The sequence below is a fragment of the Pinus tabuliformis genome, chromosome 2_2 (assembly GCF_031772625.1).
Source record: "Pinus tabuliformis cultivar Carrire ecotype Pingquan chromosome 2_2, CPIR1, whole genome shotgun sequence".
NCBI lineage: Eukaryota > Viridiplantae > Streptophyta > Pinopsida > Pinales > Pinaceae > Pinus > Pinus tabuliformis.
The window spans coordinates 1,157,606,762-1,157,633,034 of NC_142300.1; the positions used below are offsets into that span (position 1 = coordinate 1,157,606,762).

The 26,273-nt window shown below is 41.1% G+C and overlaps 2 non-coding genes across 2 annotated transcripts; both read right to left on the bottom strand.

Annotated features, from left to right (window-relative positions):
• Nucleotides 1-24,201: 24,201 nt before the first annotated feature.
• TRNAG-UCC (transfer RNA glycine (anticodon UCC)) lies at nucleotides 24,202-24,273 on the bottom strand. Its single transcript has one exon. It is a non-coding gene; the product is annotated as a tRNA-Gly (tRNA).
• A 103-nt stretch (nucleotides 24,274-24,376) lies between these two features.
• TRNAS-GCU (transfer RNA serine (anticodon GCU)) lies at nucleotides 24,377-24,458 on the bottom strand. Its single transcript has one exon. It is a non-coding gene; the product is annotated as a tRNA-Ser (tRNA).
• Nucleotides 24,459-26,273: the final 1,815 nt, after the last annotated feature.

The window sequence follows — 26,273 nt, forward strand, 5'->3', positions numbered from 1 at the left end:
CCAAGGTAATAATGTAATAATGGGATGGCCCATAATAATAAATGAGGTGGTTAACCCATATCATGTAAGGGACCACAAGTAGTTAGTAATAATGTAATGGGCCCATGGTATTAGTTGATGGTATGAGGGAACCATGGTAATGACCCATGGTATTGTATGTATGAGGCCTATATAGAGGCTAGAGACTCCATGTCAAGAGATAGTGAAGGAATATTGTATGAACAGGCATATGGCTTGTGGAGTGTTCTCCTTCCTTAAGGACTGAATGTATGGTGTTGCCCTACCTTAAAGGTTTGATAATAAAGAAGAATTTCTATCTATTTCTATCTTGTTATTCTTGGGTTATTTCTATTATCATAATATCTTGGGGTTAGATTTATAACAAGTGGTATCAGAGCACTTTCTTGGGCACAAAAGTGGAGACTTTTTTTTTTTTTTGGCAGGGATTTTTGGGTGGCGAGTTTGCAGATCACATCTGTAAGTTTTAGTGCAATATCTGCTAAATCTAATTGCAGATCTGGGTACCTCCCTTGGTACCCCAGAATTCATAAATTGGGTTTAAAAGCACACGGTATTTCATGAAGTTGTACAATTGTTCAAAAATCCTGGCAAGGAGTTAGTGCAGAAAAGCAAAGGTATATGTCCCACATCCCTGGGTGAACCATGGCGTGAATTAGCAAAAGTCATTCAGAAATATATCACATTCGATGGTCGCCATGATGTGGTAATACCTTGACACCTTAAATTGTTAGCTGCATTAAAACATAATATAGTAAATACTTTTCCATTTTTCCATAATATGCTATTACATGAAGTTTCTAGTAAAGTAAGGAAGTCTAGGAACCCGCAAGCCATAGGCAGTCATCATCGTCTAATTAAATTAGTGGTCATCAAGGAATTAACTCAGTTACAGTTAAACTACTTTGTAAGCTCTGATGCACTATCCCTGGAAGGAATTCCTAAAAACACCCAACCTGAGGAAGAACGTTAGACCATGGAGATACATGCCCCAAAAAGGGGACGAAAAAGGAAATTCTATGTTTTGACATCTATTCCTGTTAAAGGAAGAAGGCCTGAGTGAACTTCCCAACGGAGAAGCATTAGTTTAGTTGTATATGAGGTGGGACCATCTCATGGATCCCCTAATAACCAAAAAATTTCTTTTCTCCATGGTTATGAAGAAGAGGCAACTCGAGTCTTAGAAAATTTCGGAACTCTCTTTGAGGAGCAAGGCCAATTTGAGAATTTACATACTCCTACCCCTTCCACTTCTCCTCATAGTTCTCAACATACATAGACATTAACCTTCTCCGAAAAAAAACAGAGAAATGCAAGAATTAGAAGGGAAGGATTTTTTTGCAACTGAAACCTAGGAGTCTGAGGCTAATTCAAGGTATATAGCCCCACTTGAGAAAAACCCTAATAGCGTTGAGGAGCCTGGAGTTAATTCAAGGGATACAACCCCACTTTAGCAAAACCCTGATAACATTGAGGATCCTAGAGTTAATTCATGGGATACAACCCCACTCGAACAAAACCCTGATAACATTGAGGAGCCTGGAGTTAATTTAGGGGATACAACCCCACTCGCAAAAAACCTTGATAATGATGAGGAGACAGAAGCTAATTTTGGAGATATGGCCTTACTTGAATCAAACCCTGACAATGTTGATGAGTCAGAATCCAATTCAGGAGACATAGTCTTACTCGAACGTGAGCCTGATGATTTTGAAACTGCCCCTACTTTTGAGAATGTTATTGCTGGCCCTTCTTCCCCAGTAAAGAAACCTACTATAAGAGTAAAGAGGTGAGATGATCATAGGTTGGAATTGATGGATAAAGAAAACAAGAAGTTGAAAAGAAAAATTAAGCAGCTTAGAAAATGGCTAAGGGACTCTAAGAAAATTCATAGGAAAGAAATGGAGTCGAAATTAATCGGAACCCAGAGGGGGAATTCTCTTAATTCCACTGGGACACAAATGGAAAACATCAGCACCTGTCTAGCAGGGACTCAAACTGAGGATATCTGTACTAGTTCCATAAAAAGTCAAACCATTTTATGTTGTTCTGTTGAATTGGTGGAAACAGGAACTCAAACATATTCTTGTTCTTCTGTTGAATTGGTAGAAACAACCACTCAGACAGATCTGCAGACAAATCTTTGTGTCCCTATGTCAACAGTAGAAGCAGTTGTTCAAACAGACCCTTGTGTTCCTATGGTAACAACAGAAGTAGCCATTCAAACAGAGTCAATAGAAACTAGTAGTAAGACTACTCAGACTGAGGATGTACCTCCCTATACCCCATTGGTAGTAGAGGCTATTATTCGAAAACTAAGGAAAAAACTGACAGAATTACAACAAGTACTACTGCAACATCAACAGGAAGTTATGCCTTTGAATAAATATCAAGATTTATTGAAAAAAAATTAATGACTTGACCACAATAGAGGATGAAACCTATGACAGTCTTAGAGCAAAACGGAAGAAAGTGGAGGAACTACAAGGAAAGTATCAAAAATTTGTGGAACAAATAAAAATTATTTGTTATGTTTATTCATATGCACTAGCCTGTAGGTCACCTGCTACAAAATATGCACTTTTTCTGCTCAAATGGTATTCATTATTCAAAGTTAAGGCCATTAGAGTTGGTCAACCCTTTGAGTTTAAATCTACTCCTGATTTTGTTAAATGTTGTCAAACATAGACTGAGGATGTAAAATGTTTCTTATGTGAATTATATTTGCACAATTTTTTCTTGGAAGATGACAGGGATGCCAATCTGAGCCCCTTCCTTGGGGATGTCCAATTCCAGGCTTTCCTCTCCTTCGCTAAAAACTAGCTCAAATGGGCTAAGGCTCATGATACTTTCCAGAGGAGAGAAAGTGGACTGGATCTTTGGGTAAGAGGTGAACCTACACTACCCCTGCAGCTCTGGGTACAACATAAGAGATTTATGGAAAAAGGAGTTGTGTCCACCTTGGGCCCCATCCACACAGACACTATCAAGTTGGGTTTGGAATATTTTGAAGACATTAGAGAAGTAGCTCTCCTAGCTGCAAAGCAAAGATGGATAGCCTCTCCCAACAGTGTTAGAAATGAGAACCTTTTGGTTACAGGAACTTCATTGCAGCTGTAATTAGACTCACCTATTATGGTAATCTTGTCCTAAGTGAGGGTCCTACTTGGATTGGATGTCACTACAGAATCCCTATCATTTGGTATCCTCCTGATGGGTATCAGTGTAATTATGAACTATCAGAACATCAGGAAAGTTGAGCCTTTGCAGTACTTAAAAGCAAAAATGGTTTCCGGGTCTATAAGGAAGAAACATATCCTGCTTATTCTCTGACTTAGTTGCATTTTAATTATCTTATTGCATGAGGACATGCAAAAAGGTAAGCTAGGGAGTATGTTGGGTCATGAAAAAGGTATGTTTTTCCTCCTCAATTGCTTAATTAATCATATAGTTTTCCATGAATTTACTCTCATCTTGAGCACATTCTCGAAGAAAGACCGTGAAAAGAAAATAGGAAGTAGTGTTGGACAAATCGCATGTTTTTGGTATCAAAAGCCTAAGTTTCTGCTCATTTATGTGCAGGTTGCCTAGATTGGACAACTATTGTTCCTTTCGGATAAGATGACAGTGCCAAGAAAGGGAGAAGTCGTTGATTACAGCTGTGCGAACCATGCTAAAGGCAGAGGAAAAATACATGATTAATGTGGAAATCTGATTGTTCAGCTGAGCAATCCTGAGGATATTTTGATCCTTGGGATAAGCTCTGATTTTGCTAGTTGTTCATAGAATATATAACGCTAGTAAATCAAAATGAAAGTAACTTGTAACTTTGTAATTTGTAAAATTCCAGCAAGACTGTGAATGCAGATTGAACTTTAAGGAGTCGAAGTGATTATGTAATTCTTTTGGCAGTTAATGAAGATTCAGAAGTTTATATTAAATCCATGTATTGAGTTTCAATAGTAGTTTTCTTCTGGAGGCTTTCGGCTCGTCGCTAGAAGATCGATTGCTCCTTATATTATGCTATTTTCCATTTTATTGTCAAGATTTACGTTGCTATTTCTTCTCTAGGTTGAATTAGAGTACATCATATAGCTCAGTTAATATCATGTTTATTTACAAAAAGTAAGTTGTATATGATTGTTGTTCCCTCTTAAGTATATGCTTTTTGCAATTATTTTTGGCTTTGAATATTCTTCGTAATTAAGTATGATTTGAATAGTCTCTTTTAATGCATGTGGATTTGATTATTCAGGTTGATTTCCTCTCTTGTATTAGGACATTGGATTAAGATCTTGGTTTGAATAGTTTGCAAGTGATTTATCTTTCCGATTTTGAATTATAGAATAATTCATGTTCTGCATTTCTAAGAATTAATGAGTTGTTAAGTGATTGTTTATTTCTACAACGATTAGTTAGGATTAATTACCTGCATTTCACTCTCTGATTGTTATCGCACAGACAGTGCTTACAACCTTGAAATAGACAGACGAATCCTAGGTTGACATATTAATGTAGGATTAAGGTTGATTTATAAAGTCATCTTAGTGCACCAACAAAGAGCGCGACTGGAGATGCAGTTGAACAAGTGTCTATGAGCTTGCCTATCTACGAAGACACCAAGTTGTTCATAGACAAGGATATCAAGATGAAATGGTAGGACATCAATGATATATTCTCAGGCACATTTGAGGAAAAACTGGAAGATCGCAGGGTTTATGTCAACATTCACAAGTCTGGCTTGTACTGGATTTCATGCAATATCCTGCGTTTACATGCGCAAACATGATCCACTGGATTGTCTCACACATAGATCCTGAGATGATGATGTTCATTAGTGAAATCAGAACACAACTTTCTACCTTCAGGGCGAAGGACTTTTAGGAGATGTATCACTTTCCACAGTCGGTGATCACAATGGAGAAACCCTTCAGGAAACCCAACAACAGTGCAAAATCAAGAGATATTTTGAAGAGCTAGGTGAAAGAGCCAGCCAAGTTTAGCACAACACCCAACTATGTTTACAAGATGAAGATACTGGAAGGCATATTAGTACTTGGTCATCTTTGAATGTCACTTATAAGGCCAAGAGAACACAAAGACCTTACCGTAGAGTTGGGTGATTGTGTTGGACAAACTGACCAGTAAATGAAGACCTTGCAACTGGTCCAACATGTTGGCTCTCTGGTTGAAGGAACAGGTGATAGAAGGCCGACATCCGCCTAAGGGTCAGCAGGCTGAGATATACATGTCTGCATACATATGTGATGCAGTCTGTGCCCGTCAACAGTTCCCAAGCTTGAGTTGGGCATGGACAACTTCGGAAACCTCTATGCACACTTATCGCAGATTGTTCTCTGAATGCATCTTTCGCTGAGTTATCACACAATCATCAAACCACATTGTCAACCCGGTGTACAAAATGATATTTGAGCAGGATCCACCTTGCATGTCATAGGCAGCGATGGAGGCGTTGATTGACATAGCAGATTGGTATGCCTCACCCGTTGGCACCTTCATATGGACGTTCGGCGTGGAGAAGGCTCAACATGTTTTACCGAATATTTCCATGGACAAGCTCGTCATGCAAGAGGTGTCATATCACATCTCGACAAGGTTGTCAGTGAGACTGCACAGTAAGAAGAAGGCATCTTGACCCGCTCTTCCTTTGCAAATCGTGTTGTACGAGATATAGAATCTCAAGCGTGTTGAGCCTGAGATAGAGGAGTTCAAAATATTCACCTTTGGCACCAGAAGTTTCAATCCGTATCACCCGCATTGCTTGGGCGAAGGACCACTGTGCTAGAGTGTGGTTCCCTTGGATGCACGGGGCGTGTCATTAGCCTGAAGAAGACCCATGGAGATATTTCTATCACTTATCCAAGCTCAATGAACCAGTCGGCATAGTTGTAGAGTCATTGGAAATGCAAAAAGAAGCAGCATCTCAGAGAGCACCATCATCAGCAGTAGCAAAGGGTAACGTACCTGCACATGACAAAAGCAAGAGAAAGGTTGTTGACAAAGAAGAGGAAGAATAAAGCCGCAAGTTCAAAGCAGATCAACTTGTGATAAAAGCAGATTTGGAGATTGAGGCTAAGAGGTGACAGCGCGACAAGAGGATCGTGCAAAGGCTAAGAGAGAATTAGAGGATGGAGGAAACAAAAAAGGAGTTGCAGGAGTTGAAGCAGCAACTTTGGGAAGAACATGAGTTGTGCAAAAGAAAGAAGGAATTGTAGCAGAGATAGGCACAACAAGGGGCACAACATGCACAAATTGATGAAACTGTACCCATACAGGTTATAGACTCATTTGAGCAGCTGACATAGAGCAGACAGGGTGAGGAGTCGTAGGAGTAGGACTTAGCTCAAGAGATTGAATAGATGCTAGCATAGATTGATATAGATATGGTGCAGCTAGAGTTAGATCGGGATATTGACCTCATGCCTCAGAACCAAGATGTCACCCCACCGGTTTCACCAAATCCGGAAGCAGAGAAAGTCCCAAGAAATCAAGGAGACAAATAGATCCTTGAAGACAATCTGGAAGCAGAGATGCACAACATATCTTTCGACGAGTCACAACACAGATTTGTGCAATTGCACAGAGTGCCCACTCCAGATGTTCACATATCTCCTACGCAGTTTGAAGAAAGAGTGGTCGTATCTGTTGTGCGTAAGAATCCAACAACATTGGTTGGTGCTACCAGAGCATATATCAAAGCCACCAGCTCGAGTGTTTGACTCTTGATAGCAAAGAATGAGCACATGGCTAAGGAGTTACAAGCGGCCAAGCAAGGAGGAGAACAGGCTACATCATCCGCCAGAGAAGAGTTGAAGAGAGCGATACTAGATGAAGTATTGTCCCTCGAGACAGTCATGTAGATGTTGTATTCCAGATTCGGCACCGTGCATAAGTCAGTTGTCCATCTCAATGGTTGGCAGCAGCGCTGTGCTAGGAGAGCACACATCTTGTCAAATCTGCACACCGCTATCGACTGCATGCAAACATTGAAAATGAGGCACAAAGGAGCCACATTGCATTTACCAAAGATGATGAAGCCAAAGGTAGTAGAGTTGAAGGTGTGCATCTAGAGTCAAATCCGGAACTATGAGGAACTCCCGCAGCTCATCACTACTTTTTAGGCTTCACATGCATGAGTGTTCAGAAGCATGGATGTCATTGTGTGCACGCACATGATCCATCTATTGGCATACTCACCGAGGCGAAGTCAAAGAACCAATTTCAACTGGAGATGGACATGTACTTTAATGAATTGATGCGCGTAGCCACCAACACAGACTTGGAGATAAACATAGACACTATGCATTAGTATGTTGTTGGTCTGGCTGTACTCAAGACTATGATGTGCATGTTAACAGATGAGATGGATAGAGGTGCCAAATTAGTGTACTCGGATGCAACGCAGGTGAGAGTTCACTTTCAACAAGATGTCACTATTGAGCATGTGGACACCATAATGGGCTACCGAAATTGGCATCAATTTGCCATTGTCGATCATCACGAGGATGTCGAAGAGTTGATCTTCCCACAACTATCCAACTCTTAGTAATGTCTTGCATGGCTTGCTCAAGCCTATTTTTTCTCACATGGGTACATGTGAAAATTGTAATGTAACATCTTGTAAAAGTGAAAGACCAAGTTTCGATAGTAGAATGTAATAGTCATATAGTAGGTGAAGAGTCACAAAGTGGAATTTCAAGGGTCACCCCACCCTTTGCTATTTATAGAACCTCATAACTCATTGTACAGGATTTTTGGGAGACAAGATTCCTGTAGGTGTATCTTAGAGAAATCTTGGAGTGTACTGGAACGAGCCTTGGCTTCTCCATAGTGCAGAGCTAGTATATCTCTTTGGAGGAGAAGGTGGAAGTGATTGTAACATTCCATTATCATGACTAGCGGTTGATCATAGTTGTATGTATGATTGGAGCTTTTACTTTCTTAATATAACATAGTCAACACATTTCATGCATATGTTGTTATTGTATTTAAATGATCTTGGTTACTCTAATGATATATGTATTTTTTGTTTATGCATGTATGTATGGACTTTTTTGTATATGTTTGTATGAATCTTATCGAGATGTGTTGTTGGTTTAACCATCACTTTGGATCATTGGCATTACATTATTTCCATCTTGTGATGTATCTCTCTTGTGTGTTTCCTTTCAATCCGCGTGTTTTCATAGGTTTCTAAGGGGCGCACTCATATCCCTGTTATGTGTGTTAGACCCATTCATGCACCTTCCTTGACTTTCTACGCATGTCACACCCTTGCTACCAACAAGGGCATCTTACTTACCTCTGCATGCAACCGTGGTCAAGATGATAACGTACTACCCCAAACAGTCTGAGGTCTAGTTTGGACTTCTTACCAAGGAGATCCCCTGACATGTTGGTGGGTCCAACACTATCAACATTTATGGCACTAGAAGGATGACCAGATGACAAGTTGAGTCCTCACATCCTGTGTTGAATCTTCGCATATCTATCATGGATATCATTAGACTCCTCCCTCTGTGATGTCTGTTTAATGCTGAACATGTTGACATGACGAGGGAGTTTTATGATCTCTTGTCGGAATGCATGCACAATGTTGAAGGTGAAGTGGCCTGGCTTTAGTACTTACATGACTTCTTTTCATTCCTCGAGGATGCACATGAGTTCGATTAAGTCGAGGTCATCTTGTTGCTTTCACACACACTTCGCGAATCCCCACAACGATGGTGCCACAACCTACCTCAAGGTTGTGTGCACTCACTTAAGAATTTATGTGATCTAATTGAATCTGCTTTCCATCATTTTGATCTTTAAGCTCTTGACAAAAATTGTTCAAACAACGGAAGGCTCTACATGAATCTCCTATGGATTTTTGGCAACTCTTCTATGTACTTCAGTTTGAAGCTCCGAAAAACCAAATGAAGTTCCAATATCTTTGGGAAGGATTCAAGTATTGTCTTCACAAATCACTCTATCCCAAGATGAAGTTGAAGTTCAAACTTCGCTCAGCATACTTCGGTGATGGAGTTGCGTAATCACAAGCGGACACAATCGATATCACAAGTGACTGTATGCCTTCCCCTCATCAAATAGCGCCACCACCGCAGAGTGATGTGGGAGAACATGCACACACATATGTTCAACTATCATATCCTCCTAGCATCACTTCTCTCAATTTTCGCGCAAATTTGGTTGTGAAGCCCATGGGTTGTCACATGCATTTGTTACCTCAGCCTTCGTCTTCGTGTTCTAATGATCCTCCAGATTGCACTGTCTTTTGTTATTCTATTCCAGACTTTACACCTGTTGTGAACGAGGATCAGGCCACCAACGGAGTTGGTGTTTCACAACCAACTTGCATTGTCATTTATGATCAGTATGACTGGGAATTTGAACATCAACCTGCGATGAAGGATGATCTCCTTCTGTCTGCGCCTCCTCCGCTTTTTCCTGACATCTTTGGTGATTTTTCTATCTCTAATTTTCCTTGTGTAAATTCATCCATCGATGCATCCACTGTTGGTCATTCGTAGGACACACCGAATGTCAGTCCATCATTCGACAATAGAGAGGACAAATCCTTCATTGAAAATCCACTTGATTTTTCTTCTTCTTTTTCTGGAAATGCAGAGGTTGAACATTCTTGCTTCTCATCTACTCCTCTATTTGATTTATCTGATCATGAGGATGCCGACAAAATCATTGAATTTTTTTATCCTAGATATCGTGATCCATTTACTCTCGTATTCGATCACAATGATGATTCTATCATTGTTGATCTTTCAAAGCCACCCATTTATGATGATCTATCTGTCAACGAAGTCAAAACCCTGCAAACTGTCGAGGCACTTTAGCCCGAGTTGATGATTATGTCAGGCCCTCACTGTCCTGAGGTTGGTTTCACTTCCGACCAAGAAATTGTTGAAACACCCAAGGCTACTCATCACTCATATGTATGCATTGAAGATCAAACCAACACACAAATTTCGCTTCTTCCATTTGAACAACATGATCCCATCGCTCATGCATTGGAGGAATCTTACACAACAAGCACACTTGCATGACACAAGTTGTCTATGTTTCTCGCATTTGCTTGCATGTCACAATCAAGAGAGTGCATATTCTTAACATATGCACCCAGTGTAGCATAGCACCATGGTAAGTCCACGGATTGCATGGCATGCTCTTTCACCTTTTTCTTTTTTGCGGACGCATTTAAACTCGGAGAGTGTTTGTCTTCATTGTTATATCTTTCATGTTTGCTATTTCGCTTGAATATGTTGTTCGTGAACCATCCCCTCACCAACATGGGTTGACCAATGCACTAGTGGCTGCATTGGAAATATCACTTCACGTGATCAGACCCATGCACCGTTAGCTTAGGAGTAGGAGTAGTGTTTGCTTTATGACTTGTTTTCCTGCATACATGTTTGCTTCTTGATTTGTGTGTTTTTTTACTTGCTTGCTTGCTTTGCTTACTTTCATTGATTTTGCATTTTCTTCTGCTCTTTGTTTGTTTGTTTATTTTATTGTTTACGTTCGTAGGTTAGTTTCGCATGAAACCGTGCGCAACTCTTGAAACAAGCAAGGGTAAAGTACAAGAGGACTTGTGCAGTTATCAATACTTGGTTATCTGTTGTCCTGTATCTTTATGTAGAACTTGTTGTCTTCATGCCATGATACACCAATGGAAAATACATTTTATTCAAAGTGAACCTTGATGAAAACACAACGCTTGCGCGCTAACTAGTATCACCTACTCTAGTCGGTTGTTTTGGGTTAACCCTTGTCAGCTCAGTCAAGTAGAGTAAGGTGAGGGGGAAAACCTTAACAAGTATGTCAGAGGTATATACAAATACTTCTCTAAAGGAACAACCTCTTCTTCTCTCAATAAGTCGGGATCCCTCTTTCGCCTCTGAAATGAAAAAGTCCTATGCACAGTTATGAAAATGAAAAAATGAAAATGTGAAAAAAATTGAAAAATGAAAAATGAATATGGCGAAAGAAGAGAAAGGCTTCCTACGCAAAGAGGTGATGCAAGTAACTCTGTCAGGGTACTGACTAGGCTCACTGGTAGCAGAGCGATGCTTGTGTTCCTGCGTGACTACATCGAGGTACTGTCTAGGCCTGCTGGCAGTGGAGCAACACCAGAGATGAAACCTAAACTCTGAATATCATATTTCATGTGTACCAATATACCCCTCATCCCAATCAAAACAACTATGTTGACTTGTCTTGGAATGTGTGTTGACCAACCAAGGGCATGACAGGTGCTACATATTTCAATCAAGCTAGCGTGGAAACCAACAAGATCTAAGAATTGAACAATACTTCAGGAGGAGTTAGACTTTATTTTCACAAAACAAGGTCCATTCAAAAAGTTGGAGTTCTAACTGTGTGTCGTCAAGTGTTGTAGCGGCTACAACCACCCTCCAAAATTTTTCCTTAGCTTCGTTTTGGAGAATCCTACCAACCATCCTTAGCATCATGTCTTACACTGAGTAAGTACATAGGCTTCATATGAGTTTCAGTGGCCTGCCAACCTGTGCATGTCAACTTTTTTGGCTCCCACCACAAGCTGTCATTCTGGACTTAGTCATTCTGGACCAACTTTCCCTCTAGAAATTATGCAATATTGTTGGGTTGCCTGCTGAGCTCCAGAAATGCGCAATCCATCCAGGCAACCTTCCCTCTGAAAACTGCACAATCCATCCCAGCACTGGGCTTCAGCTCATAAATTACGCAATTATGACTGATAGCCAGGGCTTCAATCTAGAAATTGCGCAATGCATGAGGGACAACTAGTCTTGCTCAGCCCAGAAACTGCGCAAATCTCATCCCCAGGCTTGCAAACTATTGCATGTGCTTTCAGGTTGACCGGTTCCCTCTAGGACTGAGCAATCTTGATTTGCATGCATGGGTTGCTTTTCTTGAAAAAGAAAAAAGAAAAAAAGCAAAAAAGCATCCCTAGATTTTAGGGATCTATTTTTAGCAGCTGGAAGTTACATGAAAAGATCGTTTAGAAACTTCCCTCCAAGTTTCTATTTTTCCTAGATTTGTGGCATGCACATCATAAGCCTCATCCTTGTAGGTTTTAACCCTGTATAGAAATTACCTGCATACGAATTCTTAAACAAAGAAAATAAACAATGCGAGAGCATAACCCATAAAACACATATGCACAGAGATTTTTCCCTGGATCCCAAAACCGAGACTACCAGCTTGATTTTTCATTATGTTCCTTTCAATGTTATAATACATATTTATACATGTCGAAGCATCCAATACCATGGACCGAAAACCATCGCGTCCAATACCATGGACCGAAAACCATCGCGTCCAAAAAACATGTGCGAAAAACATGCACAAAACCATAGGTGGGTCCACCCAACCTAACATATGGTCCAAAACCAAAATTTTCCAGGGCGCTGCCCCAGACCCCATAAAGTGGGGTTACGGGTGCCCTTCAAACCCCCTATTAACTACGTGGAAAGAATATAACACAACCCAACAATCTCCCACTTGTTGTTTTCTTTCCACAGGGGGCCACAGGAGAGCTTAGTCATTTTTTCAGCCCTGAGATTCCCATTGCTTCTCTACACCAAGAGAACTTCTTAGAGCTCACAGATTTTGTCAATGCATCTGCAGTATTCTTCAAAGTGTCCACCTTTACCAGCAACACCTTTCTGTCTTCTATCATATCCCTCACAAAGTGATACTGAACATCAATGTGCTTTGTCTTTGAATGATAAGCAGGGTTCTTTGCCAAGAAAATTGCACTTTGGCTATCACAGTCTATTCTTATAGCTCCCTGTACTAACCCCATACTTGAACACAATCTCTGCAACCAAACTGCTTCCTTGCTTGCATGAGTGGCTGCCATGTATTCTGCCTCTGTAGTTGATAGTGCCACTACAGATTGTTTCTTACGCATCCAACTGACTGCACCTCCAAATAGATTAAACACATACCCACTTGTAGATCTTCTCTGATCCAGATCTCCAGCCTAGTCTGCATCAACAAAGCCATGAATATCCAACACTCTGTCCAATCCTGGTCTTCCTTGGTAGCACAAACCATAATCACTAGTGCCACACAAATACTTGAAAACCCACTTCACTGCTGTCCAGTGCTCCTTCCCAGGTTTTGACATAAACCTGTTCAATACTCCCACTGCATGTGCAATGTCTGGTCTAGTACAGACCATTGCATACATCAGGCTACCCACTGCACTTGCATATGGAACACGGGACATGTCCTCTTCCTCTTCTTATGTCTTGGGACACTGTTCAGCAGATAACCTCACACCTACAGGAATAGGAACCTTCACCGATTTACTATCCTACATATTAAACCTCTGGAGTATTGTCTCGACATACTTCCTCTGGTTTAACTAGAGCTTCCTCTTTGACCGATCTCTTTTAATTTCCATGCCCAAAATATAGTTTTCAGCACCAAGATCTTTCATGTCGAATTTGGAGGACAATTGGGTCTTCAAATTCTGGATAATTTCTTTGTCATTTCCAACCAGCAACATATCATCCACATACAAGACCAGATAAATAATACGGTCACCAATTAATTTAAAATACACACAATGATCTGCTTTGCTTCTGTTGAAGCCAAGTCCCCGTATAAATGTATCAAATTTCTGATACCACATCCTTGGTGACTATTTTAACCCATACATAGACTTCTTTAACTTGCATACCAGTTCTTTCTTACCCTTCACTGCAAAGCCTTCAGGTTGCTTCATGTAGATTTCCTCTTCCAAATCCCCGTGAAGAAATGGTGTCTTCACATCCATCTGTTCTACCTCAAAATCAAAAGCAGCAGCAACAGATAAAAGTAATCTAATAGAAGTTACCTTGGCAACAGGAGAAAAAATATCACCAAAATCAATTCCCGACACCTGGGAATAACCTTTTGCTACCAACCGAGCTTTGTATTTCTCCACCTTTCCTTCTGCATTTGTCTTCTTCTTGAACACCCATTTGCTGCCAATGGGTTTCCTTCCAGCCGGCAACTCCACCAGATCCCAAGCCTCATTTTTGTGCAAAGATGCCATTTCATCGACCATGGCCTCTTTCCAGAGTTTTCCATCCTCTGAATCCACTGCTTCCTTCACAGTTTTGGGATCATTATCAGTAACAGACAAAGCAAAATTTGAATTGAAAGCAGATGGACTATACCTTTCTGGCTGCCTTCTTTCTCGAACTGATCTTCTCACAGCCGGAGTTTGTGGCTCTTCATCTTCTGATTCCTCCTCTGCTGCAGAGTCTGATTCTTCCTCCTTTGGCTCAAACTCTATCTTCTCAGGTTCCTTTGGTTGGACTTCATGTTGAATAACATCTTTTACCTCTCTGAACAACACATCTCGGCTGTACACAACCTTCTGTGTGACTGGGTTCCAAAGCTTATAACCCTTTAAACCATCCTTATACCCAATAAAGATGCACTTTTCAGATTTACTATCCAACTTGGTTTGTTTCTCCTTTGGAACATGTACATATGCATCACATCCAAATACCCTTAGATGTGAAAGAGAGGGTTTCTTACCAGTCCATACTTCTTGTGGAGTTTTATCCTCCAACGCTGATGAAGGTGATCTGTTGATCAGGTAACATGCAGTATCCACCGCCTCTGCCCAGAATTCCTGTCCTAACCCGGCACCACTGAGCATGCTTCTTGCCCTTTCCATCAACGTCTTGTTCATTCTTTCTGCGACTCCATTTTGTTGAGGTGTATATGGAGTAGTCTTCTGTCGTGCTATACCACACTTCTTACAAGATTCTTCAAATTCCTTGCTGCAAAATTCTCCACCATTATCTGTCCTCAGCACCTTTATCTTCTTTTATGCCTGATTTTCCACCAGAGCCTTAAATTCTTTAAACTTGTCAAAGACTTCAGATTTCTTCTTAAGAAAATATATCCATGTATTCCTTGAGAAGTCATCTATGAATGATACATAGTACACAGACTTACCCAGTGATGGAACCTTCACAGGTCCAAACACATCACTGTGCACAAGCTCTAATATCTGTTTCGTCCTCTTACCACCAGAGGGGAAACTCACCCGATTCTGCTTCCCATATACACAATTTTCACAGAAATCAAAATCCAGAGAGCTATTATTCATACCTTCTACCATACCTTTACCATGAAGTATTCGAAGGCCCTTCTCTCCAATATGTCAAAGCCTTTGATGCCACAACATGGTCTTCTCTCCAGAGACCACTAGATTCTCTACTCCATTTTCAGGAACCATAGAACTATTGCACTCATCAACGACAGTGCTACCTTGTAGCTTGTACAGAGTTCCAATCCGAACTCCCCGCATTAATATCAGTGCTCCTCGAACCATCTTGCATGTATCTTTCTCGAACACCGTCTTTACACCTGCATCATCCAACTTGCTTACAGAAATCAGATTTCTGGCCAATGCAGGAATATGAAGAACACCCGGAAGTGTTCTAACCCTTCCACCTTGCAACTTCAACTTTACTTTTCCCCGACCAATGATTCTAGCATTCCTATCATCTCCTAAGAAGACATCACCACCACCGTATTTCTCATACTCGCAGAACCACTCTCTATGGGGAGTGAAGTGAAAGGATGCACCTGAGTCAATCAACCATGCCTCATGATCTACATGTGTACTTGAAGAAGCCAAGTACACATCCCCACCTTCATCTGAGGTGGTTTTCGCCTCTGCAGAGGGAGCATCATCAGATCCCTTTCCTTTATCAGGAGCTTTAGATTTACAATCCCTTCTGAAGTGCCCTTCCTTTCCGCATTTCCAGCACACCACCTTTGTAGGTTTTCCTGGAGATTTAGATCTCCCTCTAGATTTAGATCTCCCACTCGATGACTTATTTTTGTTTCTGTTCTGGGACCGTCCTCGTACAGGCAAGGCATCACCATTCTGATGTCCATATTTTTCCGTCTCATCTCCTCCGTCAGCAAGGCTGAGACTATTTCATCAAACTGCAAAGCAGTTGCATTGCTACCTATTGCAATAACCAGACTATCCCACGAATCTGGTAGAGAACACAACAGACTGATGCACTTATCTTCATCTGAAATTTTAATATCAACAGATAATAACTGACTTACCACAGTATTAAATGCATTCAGATGCTCTGTCACCGAGTCTCCATCTTTCATCCTCAGGTTATACAGCTTTTTCCGCAGGAACAGTTTATTCACCAGAGACTTAGATTGATACAAAGTCCCTAACTTGACCCACAAAGCCTTTGTCGTAGCTTCCCCTAATACATTCAGCAATACTGAATCCGAGATGCACAATTGTATTGTGCTCGTTGCCTTCCGATCCAACTTCTTCCATTCTTCATCGGTCACTCCCGATGGTTTAGTACCCGAATCTACCGCGATCCACTGATCTTTATCCACCAACAGATCCTCCATCTTGAGTTTCCACAACTCAAAATTCTGACCATTGAACTTCTCAATCTCTATCTTTCCACTGCTCGCCATCTTCTTTCACCACCAGAATCGATCTCGCAGATCTCCCACTGAATAGGGTCTACCACAGGCCCGAGCGAAACCCCTCAGCAACAAATGCGTCCCCTTGAAGCCAAAATAGCTCCGATACCAAATGTAGGTTTTAACCCTGTACAGAAATTACCTGCATACGAATTCTTAAACAAAGAAAATAAACAATGCGAGAGCATAACCCATAAAACACATATGCACAGAGATTTTTCCCTGGATCCCAAAACCGGGACTACCAGCTTGATTTTTCATTATGTTCCTTTCAATGTTACAATACATATTTATACATGCCGAAGCATCCAATACCATGGACCGAAAACCATCGCGTCCAATACCATGGACCGAAAACCATCGCGTCCAAAAAACATGTGCGAAAAACATGCACAAAACCATAGGTGGGTCCGCCCAACCTAACATATGGTCCAAAATAAAAAAATTCCGGGGCACTGCCCCGGACCCCATAAAGTGGGGTTACGAGTGCCCTTCAAACCCCCTATTAACTACATGGAAAGAATATAACACAACCCAACAATCCTTATCAAACTTATTTATTTGACGCTACAAATCTCATTCCTCATATCGATCTTGGAGCTCTGACATCCCACATCGCATTTAGGAGTCTTCGGCACATTCAGCGTAACTTTTTCCGAGTAAGTTTTCTTTTCATGTCATTTTTTTATTTTCTGTGGTTTTTTGTATTTCACTTTATATGAATGTTGTTTTCTTGGTTTTGTTGAACGTCTACCGTCATTTCAATGCATGTTAGCCTGTGAAAGCATTGTTTTAAGTTTTTCATCACATCTCACTGTTGTCGCATGCATGACACTATTTCTGCACTGATGATCGTCGTTGCGGTGACTCACTTCACACACATGCTTTCTTTCTCGTTTTTGGAATCCTACACTCATTATTTGTGTGCATGATCATTCACTCTTGTTTACACTTAGCTTCGCCATGCATTGAGAACTTTTCATGTTTTCAGTCGCCCATCTGCGGGTCTGGTTTTCCTTGGCTCAGACCTTGCCTTGCCCAGACAACAATGCACATTTCTAGGAGTGAAGGCTCTGCCTTCCTCCTATAAAATTCACAAATCTAACTAGCACTAACCTCCAGGCTTGCATTGCGCAATTCTGGGAGGCAGTGCCCTGCTGGCCCTAGAAATTGCACAATTCAATTGGTGGATTTGCATGTCATTGCTGACTGAAACTATTCATTGTGCAGTTTCAATCCTTAGAAGGCCATGTTGGATTGTGAATTGTGTTGTTGCAGCAATCAATCAGCCTCCTGATAGCCCGAACTATGCCTTGCACAGTTTTGGCAGTCAGTCCCCCAGCCTCACAGTGAAAATTGTGCAATCCTCCCAGTCAGTGACTCTGGTATGTTGCATGTTAGTCCCCAAAGTTGTTTTGGTTTTGAACTGACATATTGCTTGCCATGAGTCTTGCTATCTCTCTAGATATCGCAAGTGTTCGTCCGTCTCTCAGCAGTTCAGGTTCAATGGCCTCTAAAGAGCAAGGTCAAAGGACACCGTGGAGAGCGCGACTGGAGATGCAGTTGAACAAGTGTCTATGAGCCTGTCTATCTACGAAGACACCAAGTTGCTCATAGAAAAGGATATCAAGATGAAATGGCGGGACATCAACGATATATTCTTAGGCACATTTGAGGAAAATTCGGAATACCGCGGGGTTTATGTCAACATTCACAAGTCTGGCTTGTACCAGATTGCATGCAAGTATCCCACGTTTCCATGCGCAGACATGATCCATTGGATTGTCTCACACACAGATCCTGAGACGATGATGTTGAGCAATGCCAACGGAACACAAATTGCTACCCTTATGGCGAAGAAATTTCAGGAGATTTATCACTTGCCACGACCATTGATCACAATGGAGAAACCCTTCAGCAAACCTAACAACAGTGCAAACTCAAGAGATAACTTGAAGAGTTGGGCGAAATAGCCAGCCAAGTTTAGGACAACACTGAGCGAGTTTTACAAGATGAAGATATTGCAGAAGGAATATCAGTACTTGGTCATCTTTGCAAGTCGCTTATACATCCAAGAGAACACGAAGACCTTCCTACAGAGTTGGGTGATTGCGTTGGACCAACTGGTTAGTAAAGGAAGACCTTGCAACTGGTCCAACATGCTGGCTCTCAGGTTGAAGGAACATGTGACAGAAGTTTGGCATCTGCACAAGGGTTAGCAAGCCGAGATATACATGTTTGCATACATACTTGATGCAGTCTGTGCCCGTCAGCAGTTTGCAGGCTCAAGTTCGGCATGGATACCTTCAGAAACCTCTGTGCACACTTATTGCAGATTGTTCTCTGAATGCAACTTTTGCGAAGTTATCACACTATTCTCAGACCACTTTATCACCCCGGTGTACAAAATGATATTTGAGCAGGATCCACCTTGCATGTTGTAGGCAACAATGGAGGCGTTGATCGACATAGCATATTGGTATCCCTCACCCCTTGGCACCTTCATACGGATGTACAATGTGGAGAAGGCTCTGCTTGTTTTACCGAAGTTTTCCATGGAAAAGCTCATCATGCAAGAGATGTCATATCACATCTCGACAAGGTTGTCAGTGAGACTGCACAGGAAGAAGAAGGCACCTTGGCCCACTCTTCCTTTACAGATCGGGTTATATGAGATACATAATCTCAAGCATGTTGAGATCGTGAGAGAGGAGTTCAAAAGATTAACCTACGACACTAGAAGTTTCAATCTGTATTACCCGCATTGCTTGGTGAAGGAACATTGTGCGAGAGTGTGGTTTCCTTGGATCCACGGGGCGTGCTATTGGCCTGAAGAAGACCCATGGAGATATTGTTATCACTTCTGCAGGCTCAATGAACCAGTAAGCATAACTGTAGAGTGGTTGGCAAAGCAGAAAGAAGCAACATCTCAGAGAGCACCATCATCAGTAGTAGCAGAGGGTAATGTACCTGCACATGAGAAAATCAAGAGAAAGGTTATTAACAGCACAGAGGTAGAACAAACCACAAGTTCAAAGAAAATCCACTTGTGATTAAAGCATATTTGGAGATTGAGGTTAAGAGGCAACACCACGACAAGAGGATCGCGCAAAGGCTAAGAGAGAAACAGAGGATTGAGTAAACAAAAAAGGAGTTGCAAGATTTGAAGTAGCAACTTCAGGAAGAACAGGAACTACACAAAAGAGAGAAGGAAGCACACTAGAGATAGGCACAGAAGGGGTCACAGCATGCACATATTGATGAAACTGCGCCCATACAAGTTATAGACTCATCCAAGCAGCTGGCACAGAGCAAACAAGGTGAGAAGTCACAGGAGCAATACTTAGCTCAAGATATTGAACAGATGTTCGAACAGATGGATACAGATATGGTGCAGCCAAAGTCAGATCAGGATATTAACCTCATGCCTCAGAACAAAGAGGTCACCCCACCGGCGTCACTAGATCTGGAAGCAGAGCAAGTCCCAAGTGATCAAGGAGACATAGAGATCCTTGAAAATAATCTAGAATTAGAGATGCACAACATATCTTTTTGATGAGTCACAACACAGAGTTGTGAAATCGCATAGAGTGCCCATTCCGGATGTTCACATATCTCATAAGTAGTTTGAAGAATGAGTGATCATATCCAATGTGCACAAGCATCCAGCAGCATTGGTCGATACTACTAGATCATATGCCGAAGCCACCAACTCGAGTGTTCAATTCTTGATAGCAGAGAACGAGCGCACGGCTAAGGAGTTACAAGCGGCCAAGCAGGGAGGAGAACATGCTACATCATTCGCCAAAGCAGAGTTGAAGAGAGCGATACTGGATGAACTATTATCCCTCGAGACAGTCATGCAGATATTGTATTCCAGATTCAGCACCGTGCATAAGTCAGTTATCCATCTCAATGGTTGGCAACAATATTGTGCTAGGAAAGCATGCATCTTGTCAAATCTGCACACCGTTGTTGATTGCATTCAAACATGGACAATGAGGTACAAAGGAGCCCCATTGCATTTACCAAAGATGAAGAAGCCAAAGGTGGTATAGTTGAAGGCACGCATTTGGAGTAAGATCCAGAACTATGAGGAACACCCATAGCTCACCACCAGTTTGCAAGCTTCACATGCATGAGTGTTCAGAAGCATGGATATCATTGTGCGTGTGCACACAATCCCATCTATTGGCACACTCACCGAGGTGAAGTCAAAGAACCAAGTACGACTAGATATGGACATGTACTTTGATGAGTTGATGCGCGTAGCCACTAGCGCAGACTCGGAGATCAACGCAGAAACTACGCATCAGTATGTTGCTGGTCTGAGTGCACTCAAGACTATGATGTCCATGTTATCAGATGAGTTGGACAGAGGTGCCAAATCAGTGTACCCAATGCAACGGAGGCGAGAGTTCACTTTCAGCAGGATGTCACCATTGAGCATGCGGACACCATAACGGACTACCAAGCTTGGCATTAGTTTGCCACCATCGATCATCACAATGATGTCGAAGAGTTGGTCTTCCCACAGCTGTCTGAGTCTTAGTAATGTCTTTCATGGCTTGATCAAGCCTATTTTGTGCCACATGGGTACATGTGCAGATTGTAATGTAACATCTTGTAAAAGTGAAAGACCAAGTGTCGATAGTAGAATGTAATAGTGATATAGTAGTTGAAGAGTCATGAGGGTAGGTGAATAGTCACAAAGGGGAATGTCAAGGGTCACCCCACACTTTGCTATTTATAGAACCTCATAACTGATTGTATAGGATTTTTGGGAGCCAAGTTTCATATAGGTGTATCTTAGAGAAAGCTTGGATTGTATTGTAACAAGCCTTGGCTTCTCCACAGTGCAGAGCTAGTATATCTCTTTGGAGGAGTAGGCAGTAGTGACTGTAACGTTCTGTTGTTAGGACTAGTGGTTGGTCATAGTTGTATATATGATTGGAGCTTTCACTTTCTTAATATAACATAGCCAGCGCATTTTATGCATATGTTATTATTGTATTTCAGCTACCTTGGTTACTCTAATTATATATGTATTTGTTGTTTACGCATGTATGTATGGGCTTTTCAAAATATGTTTGTATGAATTTTATTGAGATGTGTTGTTGGTTTAACCATCACTTTGGATCGTTGGATAACCTTCTATCCAGCTTGTGATGTATCTCTTTTGTGTGTTCCCTTTCAAGCTACGTGTTGTCACAAGTTTCTAAGGGGAACACTCATACCCTCGTTACATGTGTTAGAGCCCTTCATGCACCTTCCTTGACTTGTTGCGCATGTCACACCCTTGCTACCAACAGGGACATCTTACTCACCTCTGCATGCAACCGCGATCAAGGCGATATCGTACTACCCCACTACTGGGACTCCTACACCAAACGGTATGAGGTCTAGTTGGGACTTCTTACCAGGGAAATCCCCTGACATGTTGGCGGGGCCAGCACCATCAACACATCATTAATGAAAGGTTATTTCTCCTTGTATTTCTATGAGCATTTTGATGGATTATATGTGGTCTATATGGTTGTACTTTCATGAGTATTTGTGTTGTTATTATGCTATTTATATGTGTGTTTTATGAAAACAACTATGTATGGATCTTGGCATGTTTTTACTTGTAAATGAATGGATAATGTATCTATGGTATAATAGATGGTAATGCAACAAATGACATGAGGGAACAATGGTTCTTAGTGATTCTCAGATAAGTACAAGATCCCTATGTTTAATTATGTTGGTTAAACTTGTAGATTACATGCTTGCGACATTTTTTACGAATTGCATGTCATGGCTACTAGGGGTCTTATTAAGGTCTTGTTTAACTTATTTATTTTGCATCATTGTTTCCCTGTTCTTTTATTGCTCCTAAGTTATCATTCCATTATGGGTAGTGACCTAGGCTCTGGGCCTGAAAAAGTGGCTCAAATCTCGGGGACACTGGCACAGAATTGGAAAAATGAGTCTCTAGATGCTGGCAGGCAAGCCTATGAGAGCGACGTTGGGTTTCTAGACATTGTCATGCCTATAGCATGAGAGTGACTGAGTCTTAATTTGGTCAAAACTTAAGTAGGACCCAAGAGCAAGTTTTCAGAAGTGCTAGATCGATTCTTGAGGATCCTGAAGCTGATGTTGAGTGTTTATGTGTTATGTTTCTGTCAATTCCACTTCCTTAAGGTCACACAAGAGGTTGAATCCAATCATAGTAGCCTCTCGTCGCATGTTTACCCCGGTTAGCATGGTTACTTGGGTAGATGTGGGAGGAGGGTGTTACATTCTATCAACGGGTGTACACAACATGCAAGAATGCCCTAAGTTACTCAGCCTCTTATGAAGGAATGGATTTGGAAAAAGTTTGGAAGACATGATTCTCCAACCCCAACTGTCGTGCTATCAAAATCCTTCCTTTAATTGTATGTTGGGAGGTTTGGTTGGCCAAGAACATAACCATTTTTTAGGACAAGCCATTGATCCCTAGCCATATCACATCGGAAGGTCATGCCATTTTAAGTCACATTCTTCAGGGAAATGATATTTCCCCTCCTAGAGTGCTCAACCCAGAACAGATAGACAAATCTCATCCGTGGGCCTTTTTGATGGAGCCTCAATAATTATGGGACAATAGAGCAAATGCAGTTTTGTACTTTTTCTCTCAGAAGCTCAATGTTATCAATAAAAAATTGGCCTAGGTAGAGGGACCAACAATCAAGTGGAATTCTTAGCATGCAAATATTTAATGTTGTTTGCTTTAGAGAAGGGATGCACTCAAATTCAGATTTTTGGGCATTCAATGCTTATTATAAACTCACTAAAAAAATTCAAACTTATTGAAATATTACTCTTATGCCTATTCTAGAGGAAATCAATCAAATCATTGAAAGCTTCCTTTTTTTTACTTGCAACCATATTTACAGGGAAAGGAACACAACAACTAACAACCTTTCAAAGGAAGGCCTCAACATGGACCAGGTCAAGTGGAATATTATAGAACAGAGAGATGCACGGGTCTATGATTTTTCCCACCGACCATACAGGGACTTTCCTCAAGGACCAACAATAATTTAATATTAGAGACATTCAAACAAGGTATGTCTACTTGGAGTATTCTTTCTGCCTTTCAACTTTATTGATTGCACTATTTATGTTTACTTTTCTCTTTCTAGAACAATCAATATTTTGGTCGCCTATACATGCTATTTTAAACTATTTATTTTTTTGTATTATGGTTCCGAGCACAATAGTGTTGTTTAGAATGAAATATGAGATCTTCATTCTCATGAGCTCTCACATATGTTTTTTTTTACTTTTTCTAATACATGAATACACATGATGTGTATTTGAAAAATGTAATTTTCAATCATTTCTATGAATGAAATTTTGATTTTTTTTGCGTGAAAAGATAAAGACATTAATTTATATAGATAAATTTAAGAATTATGAAAAACACTCTAGAACTTTTTAGTGTTTTTTTAAATTAAAATTCAAAGAAATAAATTAATTATATTTTCTTCTTATTTATTCTTAATAGAAAAATAAAATTATAAACTTAACAACCAATTTTTAAAAATAATTCAACTCGTTTTAATTTAAAATTATATATTAATGTTAATAAATTTTTTCCGTAAATCCGTAAACATTTCTGCATCCTGCGTCTGCCGGGAGTCGAACCCGGGTCTATTGCTTGGAAGGCAATTATCCTAACCGTTGGACTACAAACGCTATGTTGTAACTCAAGGTCGAACCCGGATTCATCAGCGCACTTCTTGGACGCTTTTCAAAATGATAATTTTATAACGTATAAAAGAGAGGTCAGTGAGTTGTACGTCGCCTGAGAGATTCGAACTCTCGCGGGGAAACCCCATGTACTTAGCAGGCACACGCCTTAACCACTCGGCCAAAGCGACGTTGGATTCTGAAAATCAGAATATTACCAACTAAAGCGTTAGTTACCTCCAGATTTGATCATATCGTGGATTAGTTATTTCAACTTGATTAATATAATTTTATAAACAATTGGCACGGAAAGGAAAATTATTAACATTCCATGTTTTTTTCGGGTTATTAATGGTTTAGTGTTATTAGTCTGCCTTTTAAGTTTTTTAATTAAACTTCGAAAATACAATTGTGATTGAGATTCTTATATTTGATTTTTTTAAATATTTTTTTTTTTTAGTTTAGTAGGACTATTTCATTTTCTATTAAATATAAACAAGTTTACACTACACGGATAAACTAAGTGGCCTCAACTTGCTTCGGGGGGAAACCAAGTTTGTTGGCCACCGGTCTATAGTGTAAGCCATCCAAAAACAATATTGTCTTAGTCTTATCAATCAAGCTAGATATGTCTCTACTTCATGACTAAACACTACATAACTATATAAACTGACAATTACAACATGGAAATTAAAATCTATCTGCATAAGACAAAATTATGCATGGGTGTTGTTATAATCCTTCTTTTCCTCTGAGACAGATGCAATAGGTGTCGGGTCCTAGGTGGATGCTCCAGGGATACCATACAGCTCCAGGATGCAAGGGATATGGTGGTCAATTTTGTCCAGCCGAATATCATGCTTATGCAGTTGAAAGAGGATTTTCTCCATATCCTTCTTGTAGTTCGGCAATCCTTGTAGTGTCACCGCCATCCCCACTGAGATCTGCTCCATAGCCTTGCCTAATAAACTCTTCATTAGCCAATACAAGTACAGAGTTTGCTTGAATTGAGTGATTCTTCCACGGGTGTTTCCCGGATCCGGGACTAAGGTCCTCCAATTGTCCATCTCCTCCTCTGTTTCACTGCCTTGTTTCACTTCCTCTTCCCAGTGATCTAGCAGCTTCCAGATGCCCACATTCATCCCCTCTTGGTAAGCTTCTGCCACCTCTGTTATGAGATGTTCTACTGATTTTCTGCCCTTGCGTGGCTCCGACGTGCTTGACCCCTTATCTTTCCTGGGTGTCGGGCCTCTCCTACCACGCCCATGGCCTCGCACAGCACGAGCCATAACCTATTGTCCTAAGCACTGATGACATCCGCAGTAAGTTAGTTTTAAACACAGAATTGAAATTATACACCACCTCACCCATTCCTTATTTCTTGCAGCGGGGTACTTCTTGCCTTGCTTCTCTTCTCTGCCAGTTCTCCCCACAGTTACTGGGGTGGGTCGAAGCCCACAACCCCCAATGGGAAAGGCCCTGGCCCCAGCCCCTTGAAGCGCCCTTTCCCCCTCTCCATTTCTCTCGATCGTATGCAGGTCTACCATCCCATGCCCATGCCAAGCTCGTAGTCCCCCCTTGCGTTCTATTACATACCAGCTATGGATCAGGTACCTTTCCCCCTTTGCCTTAGCCTTAGAGCTCTTGCCTCTCGGTTCCCCCCAACTGGATCTCCACCCCCAGTTTCTAGTATTACCCTCTCTCTCGCATGGGTTCCAAGTAGCCTAGTGCTTACTATGCAATTCTCGGGTATGATTGCATCCTAGGCTACCTACCAGCTGCTTTCCCCTATCCCCATCTATGCTCCATTGCCCTTTCTGCATTACCCTGTGACATACAAGCTTCCCCCCCTTGTTGACAGAGTGCGAAGCTTCCCATCCTAACAACAAGAAATTTCCCCCCCAACTGTCATGGGTTTCACCCATTTGACATAACGTAAAGACGTAGAACCAAGCCATGGCAAGCAATTGCCTACCCCATTTCCACCAACAATTTCGTATCCCCTA